The following is an 11515-nucleotide window of genomic DNA, read 5'->3' on the forward strand; positions in this document are numbered from 1 at the left end:
CCATCCACCAGTAATGCTCCTTTAGCCCTCTATACATTTTTGTACCACCAGGGTGCATGGCAAAAGGAGACTCATGTGCTTCCTTCAAAATAATCTATCTCAAATCAACATCATCAGGAACACATATTCTACCCTGGTGTAGCAGTAGACCATCATCTCTTATTGAAAACTCTGGTTTCTTGCCCTGTCTCACTTCTTCCAACAGCTTCTGATACTTTTCATCATTCTGAGCAGCCATTCTAATCTGGTCAATCAACACTGGCTGTTCATGCCATGCAACTGCTGTCTGACCATCATCATTAGTCTCTAAGCTGGCATGCAATGATCTTAACTCATGCACTAAAGACAAAGGAGTAACCCGTAGACTTGCCATAGTCTTGTGACTTAAGGCGTCAGCCACCACATTAGCCTTCCCTGGCTGATAGTCTATCAGACAATCATAGTCTTTTATCAACTCTAACCATCTCCTCTGTCTCAAGTTCAGCTCTTTTTGGGTGCCCAAATACTTAAAACTCTTATGATCTGTGTAGATGTAACACTTTTCCCCATACAAATAGTGTCTCCAGATCTTAAGAGCAAACACAATGGCTGCAAGCTCCAAGTCATGTGTCGGATAATTCCTCTCATGCGGTTTTAGCTAGCGTGATGCATAGGCAATGACATTTCGATCTTACATCAGCACACAACCTAACCCATTGTGAGAAGCATCGCTGTAAACTGTTTATTCTTCACCCGGTGTAAGTAAAGTCAAAACTGGAGCTTCAGTCAAACATCTCTTCAATTCATCAAAACTTTGCTGGCATTTATCAGTCCTCTGAAATTTCACATCTTTGCTAATCAGTTTGGTCAATAGAGATGCCAACATGGAGAATCCCTTCACAAATCTACGGTAGTATCCAGCTAAACCCAGAAAACTGCGAACCTCTGTGACATTTCTGGGTGGCCTCTAATTAAGGACAGCTTTTATCTTACTTGGATCTATCTTGATGCCCTCTTCTGATACTACATGCCCCAAGAAAGATATTTCCTTCAGCCAAAATTCACACTTCGATAATTTGGCATATAGTTGTTTCTCTCTCAAAGTCTGTAGTACAATTCGCAGATGTGTATCATTCTCTTCTGCATTCCTCGCATAGACCAATATATCATCAATAAATACCAAAACAAACTGGTCGAGGTATGGTCTGAAGATAATGTTCATCAGATCCATAAAAGCAGCCGGAGCATTAGTTAACCAAAATGGCATAACCAAAAACTCATAATGGCCTTAGCGGGTTCTAAAGGCAGTTTTAGCAATACTCTGTTCTTGTACTTTCAGCTGATAATAACCTAATCTCAGGTCAATTTTGGAGGACACAGCTGCACCCTTTAACTTATCAAACAAGTCATCAATTTGGGGCAATGGGTATCTATTATTTATTGTCACCTTATTCAACTGCCGATAATCAATACAGAAGCGGAGAGTGCCATCTTTCTTTTTTACAAACAACACTGGCACTCCCCAAGGTGATACACTAGGCGGATAAAGCCCTTGTCAAGCAATTCTTGCAACTGCACTTTCAACTCTTTCAATTCTGCAAGTGCCATTCTATATGGTGTTATAGAGATTGGGTCCACATTAGGCATAACATCAATCTCAAACTGCACTTCTCTTTCTGGAGGTAATCCTGGCAATTCATCAGGAAACACATTCAGAAAGTCACATACAGTGGGGATGTCCTTCAGAGCTGGACTATCCACTTGGGTGTCTATAACATGTGCCAAGTATGCCTCACACCCTTTCCTAATCATTTTTCTGGCCAATGCAGCTGAAATGATGTTTGAAGGCAATAACTGCCTCTCCCCATGTATTACTACATCACCATACTGAGGGAGACCAAAAGTGACTGTCTTCGCCATACCAATCATCGCATGATGCCTGGCTAACCAATCCATCCCCAAGATAATGTCATAATCTCTGAAGGGCATTTCAATTAAATCAGACAGAAAAGTGTATCCTTGGATCACCAAAGGACAGTCCCTATATAGTCTATTTACCCTGACCTCCTGGCCTAATGGACTAGTTACCAGCACATCATAGTCCATTGATACACACTGAATAGCTGTAGAACACATCACACTAGCACTAACATATGAATGTGTGGAGCCAGGATCAAATAACACATGTACATCTTGGTCAAGGATGGAGAAAATACTAGCTACTACGTCTGATGTTTTAGCCTCCTCCCTCTGACGCATGGTATACACTCTGACTGGTGAGCCACTGGATACTGACAGGTTAACAGTGCTTTGACTCCCAGGAGTGTTACCAGGACCCCTACCTCTGCCTCTACCTCTACCAGCTGGCTGTGATCCTCTAGGTGCAGAGACTTGGGCTGATCCCTCAGATGTAGCAGAAGGTCCAGACCGGTGCGGACTAGTACAATCCTTAGCGAAATGTCCGCTGCCTCCACAGTTAAAACATGCACCAGTAGCCTTGAAACAAACCCCACCATGAGTTCTACCACAAGTTTCACACTGTCGTACTGATAGAGCTCCTCGAGGTACTTGCTGGGTCTGCTGACCAGACCGAGATGGTTTTTGGCCAGAGAATCTGCCTCTGCCAGATCTACGGGAGCTAGATCCCCCAAACTGTTTCCTCTTCCTAGAACCACTCTCAGATGCTTGTCCAGTAGTCTTTTCAGTATTCTCTTTCTCTTGTGTACCCTTCTTCACTGCCCCTTCTGATTCTATTCTTTCCAATTCCAGGGCCTGTGAGATCAACTCAGAGAAATTCTGATGTCGAAAACCCACAACTTGCATCCTCAAATTCAGCCTCAATCCTGACTCAAACCTCTTACATCTGTCTCTAGGGGTGGAGACTAAGCTTCCAGCATAGTGGCTTAGCCTTGAGAAGTCTCTCTCATACTCTGCTATGGTTCTGTCCCCTTGTTTCAAACTCAAGAATTCTTGTAACTTCATATCCGCATATGCATCGGGGACCCACTTCTGTCGGAACTCCCTCAAAAAGTCTGACTAAGTGAGGACTGGAGGTTCTACCAGGGTGTGGGGGATGGTCTTCCACCATTCATACGCATCCCCTTGCAACAAGGAAACAGAATACTCGAACTTCAGCTCTTCTGCACACTACAGCTTCCTGAAAACCCGTTCTATTTGCTCTAACCACTGTTCTGCCTCCAGTGGATCCACAGTGCCTTTGAACTCGGAGGCCCCAAATTTCATCAACTTTTCATATTGTAGAGCTGAGGGCTGTGGTTGTGCTACAGGTACTTGCATCTAAGCTTAGGGTGGCACATTTCCCACCATTTGCTGGAAAAATGTAGCCATCTGCTATACAAATTGAGCAGGGAACTGCGGTGCTGGAGTAAGAGCTGGAGTAGCTGACCCACTCACGTTCTGGAGTGCTGGGGCTTCCTTTTAAACCTCAGCCTCAACAGATTGTTCCACGGAATGATCTCCTTCTTCCATTCCGTTTTCCTAAAATTGCTACTTCCTGAGATCAAACACAAGGAGGTTGACCTCCGTCATTGCATATTCATTATGTAAATATGTCATATGTTTTAATTAAAGACACTTGAGCAGTTGTACTTATCAAAGAAATGTTCACATAAATAGTCAAAATTTATTGCAAAACCATGCTCTGATACCACTAAAACATGTCACACCTTACCCCTCTGTAAGGCATAATATAATCCCATAGAATACCTAATGAACTACCGAACTTCACCTACTGATAATTCATTAAGTACACTACAAGGGATTTTAAAACTATTTTCTTGCATTTTAGAAGTGGTGAGCATTTTGATAGGAATTAAAATCATTTATTCAAAGCTTATAAACTAGTAAAAATTTTGTCCATTTTAATTTTACCGTAAATTTTATAAAAATTTTGACAGAGTTCCGTTTATATTTGGAGAAAACCGTTCTTCAAAACTTGTAAAAAGCACTTCCAATAAATTTTTCCTAACTCCCAACCTCCAATTATTCTCAAGTCAATACATCTCAAAATTCTCAAAACAAACTATTTCATATCATTCCATCAATATTGTATGCACAAATTAACTTTACAGATATAAAATCCAAAAATAATATTATTACAATTTATTATATAACTGCTCGCTTTACATTGATACTTATGACATTACAGTATTTACATCAAAATAATTACAAGGGTATAAAACAATACCCGTACAAAAATGATCAAGAGTTCTTGTCAATCTCGTAGCTCACTCTACTGCTTTCTCTCTGCTCTTATCTGCGACAGCAAAATAAGCTATCGCTGAGTATAAAAATACTCAGTGGTACACAATAAAATTTAAAATATAATACATAAATCATTCATTATCAAATCATAATTTAAATATTTCTCAATCACATTTCACAGGTTACTAAAATTCATAATAACACAATTTGGTCAAATAGTTCAATAAACACAGTGTTGTCAAATAATACACAACTTAAACCATGACACAAAATTTTTGATAAATAACGTGTTGTACACCACGACAAAGCAATCTACAACCCCACTAATCGAAATCAATGAGGAAGGTGGCTAGCTAGCTAATGAGTACTCATGCAATTTCGACCTAAACTGGTAAGCCAGAGGGGGAGGAAAATGAACGATCTTAACCCCATAAATGGAGGAGGAATAATGTGATAGTGTCATGCTAAGTGTAAACACAAAATCAGTTCAAAAAAATTTATTCAAATAATTTATGAGAAATCTGTTTAATTTTCAAAGTCATATTCACAATCATAAATGGCAACACAATTAATAATTAACTAAAAAAAAAATCAAATTTTCAGGAATCATATATTTAGATAAAAATTACTGTGCACAGATTGGACGTGAGTCGCCTCTAGGCCTTGACTCAGTCTCTCAGAGCTTCCAAGTCTTTTTCAGCTGAAACACACAGTTTCACAGTATTTCAGTACCATAACTTAGCATAAATCCAAAAACAAATTTAACTTTACTTTTACCTAGCTCTAATGTGCTAAACTCGACGTTCTTGAAATTTTTGTGTTTCGGGTTACTATTCACTATACTATTCAAGTCAAATTGTTGACTTTCTAAGGCTTAATAGGTATGGGAATTCCAGCTTCACCCACATACCACATTTTGGTGATTTTCTCAACACTTAAGTCTTTTAGGCAAAATTGTCAATTTTCAGTTTTTGGTGTCTAGGTTGCACTGTTCCACTGGTCATTTTACTATTAGAATTTGGCAAAACTCCCTCCATAGAAAATGTTTCTTATTGTCTTAAGTTTATTCTTCTTTTTGAATCAGTCCAATTGGAGTTTTGTAGCTCAAGTTATATGCAAATTACGTTTACTGTTCATGCTGCAGAATATTGTTTTGGCAGATTATTGATTCCAAATTCGTTTAGCAATTTGATTAAGTTAGGTCCATAATTTGGTCTAATTTTCTTCATATGAAATGTTCTAATATGCCTTAGGTTTCCATCGGTTCAAGAATCACCTAAATCGGAGTTTTCTAGAGAGAGTTATAGCCATTGAAACTTTACTATTCATATGGTAAATTTGCAGTTTTGCAGGTTCAGTGATCCAACATTGCTCAGTGATTTGATTGGGTTAATGGAATAATTTGGGTTTGTGTTCTTCATGAAAGTTTTAGATCTATATCTTTTCTAACCACTGGTAAAATTTAAGGTCATTTTGACTTGCCTAGCTCGAGTTATGACCAAATGAACAAACACTGTTCATTTGGTCAGTTTGTGCAGGGCAGTCTGCAATTTTTCAACTTTAGTCAATTTGTTCACTAGGTTTTAGTCACTTTTTGGGCGTGCTTCCAAAATAAAAATTGTGTCATTTAGTGCCTAGTTTCATCCCCAATTAGTCCCATATCTATTGGACTTGTAAAATTCCATTTTTGATCCCTCAAAGTTGACTTTTGGTCATGGCGCATACCCAATCCAAATTTGGCTTTGATTCAAACATTTCTAACACATTTAATTAGGTCACAAATAGCCATTTCTTTACTTAAACTACGTCAAAGAAATCATTTAGCACTTATTTACATTTTTTGTCCCTAAACCCTAATGTCCAAACCCTAATCCACACTAATTTGTTGCATTTACTTGATTCCATGCCTTTAATCATAATCATTCAACTAACTATGGTTTATATACCCCTTTCAAACCATTCAATTCATGAAAATCATCCTCATAACCAAGCCGGCCGAAAATCAGTTTAGTCCCTCAACCAATTTTCTTTTCATTTAAGCATATTTCCAAGTATAACTTAACTACTTAAACATAGATTTAAAGAGAAAATGAAGAAGAACACTAACCTTAATTCTTTTATTTACAATCCATCAATTCTTTCACTTTCTTCTTTCTTCTTCTCTCTCAATCTTCTTTTCTAGTGTAGATTGAAAGCTTTTTAGGGTTTAGGGTTTATTTTGAAAGGCTAAAATCAAGTTATGGAAGCTTGATGCATTCATCAATGGTGGTTGCACATGGTGGTGAGGGAGAGAGAGATATGGGACGTCCAAGAAGAAGAAGAAATGAGATGATTTTAATTTTTTTTTTCGTTTCTTTATTTTTAGTCTTATGAAAGACCAAAAATCCAAATAAGTAAATAACTTAATTTTATTCTTTATGGCAGCATGCATGAGTTCATGCATGATGTCATCACCTTTTGACTTTTCCATTTTCTCTTTTCTTTTTTTTTTCTATTTATTTTTCTATTAGTTCTTTAATTTAATTTTCAATCCCGAAGTTTTCTTTTCTCCGATTTTTTTTTACAGTTAGGTTAGGAGTCAGCTCTCGGGGTCAATTTACCAAATTGCCCCTCGCCGGTTCATCCCGGTTTGCAATTAATTCCATATTTCTTCTGGCTCCATGACTTAATTATTTGATTGGCTTACCAGTTCTTTTTCATGATTTTCCCTTTTCCACTATGTTTATAAGGGTCCTAAGGACCGCAGCGTCACATTTTACGGTTCGAAATTTGAGTTTAAAATGACTTCGCAGTCGTTCCCGAGAAGGTCATCCATTGCTGTGACTCTCGGCTCGTTTAACTTCTTATGTTTTGTTTTTCTTGTTTATACTTAACTAATTGGATGTTACTAATTATTTGTGTTTATGGTTTATTTAGTTGTCTTAAGTATAGTTCTAATCCCCTTAATTGTCCGGACCGACTCCGGTCACCGGAACAATGAAATATACCAGGCTATGCAAATAGGGGTGTTACATATCATGCCATCAATATATTTTTCATCTCAATAGCTAAAGGCTTATGAGGAATACCAAGGCTAGCTACCTCAAATCTATGGGTACCCATTCAAATTACTTCTCTACTGGCATATACCTCAACACTTCAGCTAGAGAGAGAATACAAAACTAATTCCTTCTACTAGTCAAGCTAGTAAGGCATTCAGATATGTGGTCATGCCACTGTAGTTTCAAAACTATCTTAACAATTTTCTAAACATTACTTTATAATTCAAACACATAATTTATTTTTTCAACAGCTTAGATCAAAAATATATTGTTCCTTTCAATAATAATTTCAATACAAATAAGTCACAATTTAATGTCACAATTCATTTAAAATAATTTGCAGAAGAAAATTTATAGAAATTTTTATATTGTGCACAAACCTCGTACGAGTCGCCTCTTGGCCCTGACTCGATGTTTCCTTTCCCTTCTCAATATTCTTTTCAATTGAAACACACAATTTAAGTGTTTTAGTATCACAACTTATAAAAAATCCAATAAATAAATTCAAGTCTTATGCTTAAATCACGTTTTTAAAAATTTACATTTCGAGGTTACTATTCATAGCGCTATTTAAGTCAAAATGTTGACTTTCTTATGCTTAATAGGCATGTGAATTCCAATTATAGCCATATACCACATTTTGGGTGCCTAATTTGTTAGTTTAGGTTGCCATTTCAATTTCTAACTCTCCTAAGAGAAATTGTCATTTTTTAGTTTTGGTGCCCTATTTTTCACTGTTCCATTGGTTTAGTTACTGTGGGAATTTGACTAAGTGTTCTTCATAAAAGTTGTTCCTTATTGTCTTATCCTTAATTTCCTTTTTGAATCACTCCATTTGGAGTTATGTAGCCCAAGATATGGCCATTTAACTGAGGCTGGCCGGATTAGTGTTACCCAAAATTTCTAGGCACTTTATTAGTTATGGCAGTTTTGGACAACTAACTTTGGGTGGCAAAATGACTTGGTTATGGAAAGAATTTGGGTTGATGTTCTTCATGAAAGTTGTAGTGCTATACCATATTTTTCCAATGCAACAAAAATCAGGTCATTTGAACCTGTCTAACCCAAGTTACGGCCAAATGAACAAATACTGTTCATTTGGTAATTTTTGCATAGTGGCAGTGCACAATTCCCTTATTTGACCTAATCATTCACTATCCTAATGTCATTTTCTATGCATGATTTCTAAATAAAAAATGTGTCATCATGTGTCTTTTTTTATTCCCAATTTGTCTCATACCAATTGGACTAGTAAAATTTTAGTTTTGGTCCCTGAAAATGACCTAGGTTAAATTACCAGATTGGGACCCCTAACCAATCCGAATTGTATTTCAATTATACCAATTCCAACACATCACAAATGGTCCCAATTGACCATTTCTAACCTCAATTAAGGTCATTTGCATCAATTGACCATTTCTTCTAATTTTTCCCCCAAATTTCAAAGTTCAAGAACCCTAATTTATTAATTTCATTCACTTAACGAAATCAAAGTGTATATCCTTAATCTACATACTTAATTACACTTCTACATCAATTAAACTTCATCAAACTCAAACAATTTTAATCCCCCTATAAGTTGGCCGAATTCCACATGCAACCCACACACTTGACTTGTTTCATTTCTTTCATTAATTCTAAGTTTATTTCACATGCATAAACATAAAGTTAAAGGGGAATTGAAGAGTTAGAACACTAACTTTGACTTTGGAATTCAATCTTCCAATTTTTCCACTTTCTTTCAAATTTTCTTTATCAATCTTCTTTATAAGTAGAAATAGCAAGGTTTATGAGGGATTTTTATGGAATTTAGGATTGATTAGTGGAATTAAAAGCTTGGATCAAGCTTTAATGGAGTATTTTAATGGAGGTTTTAAAGAGAGAGACAGGAGAGTGGGAACGGCATGGTTTGTGGGAACAAGATAACAAATTTGTTTTTTTATTCCAATTTTTGGTTTTTATGTCTTAAATTGACTTGGTCAAATTTTATTTAAGTAAAATCTAATTATGACATCATGTGTGAGGTCATGTGAGTGATGTCATTTTCATTTTTTTTTTCTTTTTCTTTTTCCTTTATTTTTTCATTTTTCTTTAAATAAATTTTATATTCTAAAATTTTTGTTCCTCCGATTTTCTTGGACAGTTCCATCAGGAGTCACCTCTAGAGGTGAACTTGTTAATAGTATGCCCTCGAGCATATCATTTAGTATGTATCTTGTACATGTTTTATTAATAAAAGGCATTTTCACGTTTCCGTTTACATAATATATTTATGTGTAATAGAAAAGGTCCATTGATATTTTGTTAAAAATTCTATTCTTAAGTTGTTAAGAATATGAGTGACAGTATTTCTAGCACAAAGTATCATAAATTGGTTCACAATCATGGATACTTCACACAGGACATGACTTATATAGAAAGATTGTATTCATGTTTGTTCCCAATGTATTTATATGAGATATAAATAAGATGGAATGGTGAGTCTCATGCCATATAACAAACATGATACGCACTTATACATGATAAGTAGGCCGAACCAGTGACATTTATGACAAGCACATGGAGTTTACTCTTGTCAATATATTATCATAAATCATATCAGTGCACATAATCTTTAGACCTGAGATAGCACAGTTATCTTATATATAGGTGGTTTGAGTTTGATATTGCTCTCATACTTGTACTGTGTATGGGTATATGGGCATGTGTTGGCTCCTACTAGTTATATATGGAGGTAGGTGTTGATCAAGATGGAATCTGTTACCCTAAGTAAATAGGGATAAAATCCTATGTTCATTTAATTATTCTTGATGCTTCAAGTTCCTGGCCAGGATAGATAGATTTAATCAAAAAAGAGTTTCTAGTGAGAAAATTCTTTTTAATCAAGAACTAGAATTAAAAGAGAACATAATATTCATAGCAAATGGAGTTTGACAAAAATCATGACTCCAGCTCAAATTGGGAATTTGTAACAGAGAGATTCTAGTGCATGGTAACATATGATTATAGGTTCATTTAAAATAAACCTTATTACTAGTTGGGTGACTATGGAATGCTATGCTAGGTGTTAACCATAGTCTATGGGGTGCCTAAAATGATTTAGAGAAATCATTTATGATAAGAAAGAGTTCTGATAATATTAAGAGTTGATATCATATCTCATTGCCAATTAGTGATGAACCTAGTGAGTCACACACATACACAAGTAATCACCAAGATAAATATGATTTAATTAATTAATTAAAGTGTTTAATTGATTAATTAAATAGGTTTGGTTTGCAGTTAGATTGCAAAATCCGTAGCATGGCTTAAAACCAAATCTAGGTTATTGGATGTATAGAATAAGTTAAATTTATATTTAAAAGTGTTTAAATATGAATTTAATAATGAGAAATTAATTAATAGAGATTAATTAATTAATTTATATTTGATATAAATTGATTAGAAGAAGAGAAATAATTATTTTGGGTTGAGAACTCAAAATTAAGACACAAGGGTATTTTGGTCATTTCACAGGGTGACATGTGGCACCATGAGATAGTGACACATGGCACTACAAATAAGCTTGCCAATTATCTTTTAATCATGTAAGATGACCAAAGTCAATATTAAATCTAAGTTTAACACTTGGCACAATGTGATTGGGCCAATTAAACTAAGAGCCAATCAGAAGGTGACATGTGGCAAGGGTTTTAAGTGGTGACCTAGCTATATAAGGGAAAGGATGAAAGAACAAAAAATACAAGCTACTGTTCTTTCTTTTGTGCCACCACCCAAAGAGCCTCTCCCTCTCTTCTTCTTCATCTCTCATCAATTCACAGAGAATAGCCAACATTCTCTTGAATTAAAAATACTAGAAATCATTTCTAGTGTCCTGTATGCATTTATAACATGTCTAAAGGCAAAACCTAAATTTCTAATTGATAGGAAAGGCTTGAGAACCTATTCAATGGGCTGCCATTGGTGATCTTGGTGTGGATAAGCTAGAGGGACAACATTTGGTGTCCTAGGCGCATTCCAAAGGTGCCAAACACAACTACAGTGCATCAAAAGGTTAGTGCCCTTGTTCTTGATTTAATCTGGGGTTCTAATGAATTAATCTGTTAATTCTAAAATCTTAAATGGCAAATGTAGATCCAAAATATATTCAAAGAGTTTTAATATGTTGTTTATCATTGAAATCAAATGGATAAATAATGAATCTTGCATGATGCATGAGACTGTAGAAGAAAAATTTTGAATTCAATGATCTCAACTTATGTTTTTCATGC

The sequence above is a fragment of the Hevea brasiliensis genome, chromosome 2, assembly GCF_030052815.1.
Source record: "Hevea brasiliensis isolate MT/VB/25A 57/8 chromosome 2, ASM3005281v1, whole genome shotgun sequence".
NCBI classification, from domain to species: Eukaryota; Viridiplantae; Streptophyta; class Magnoliopsida; order Malpighiales; family Euphorbiaceae; genus Hevea; species Hevea brasiliensis.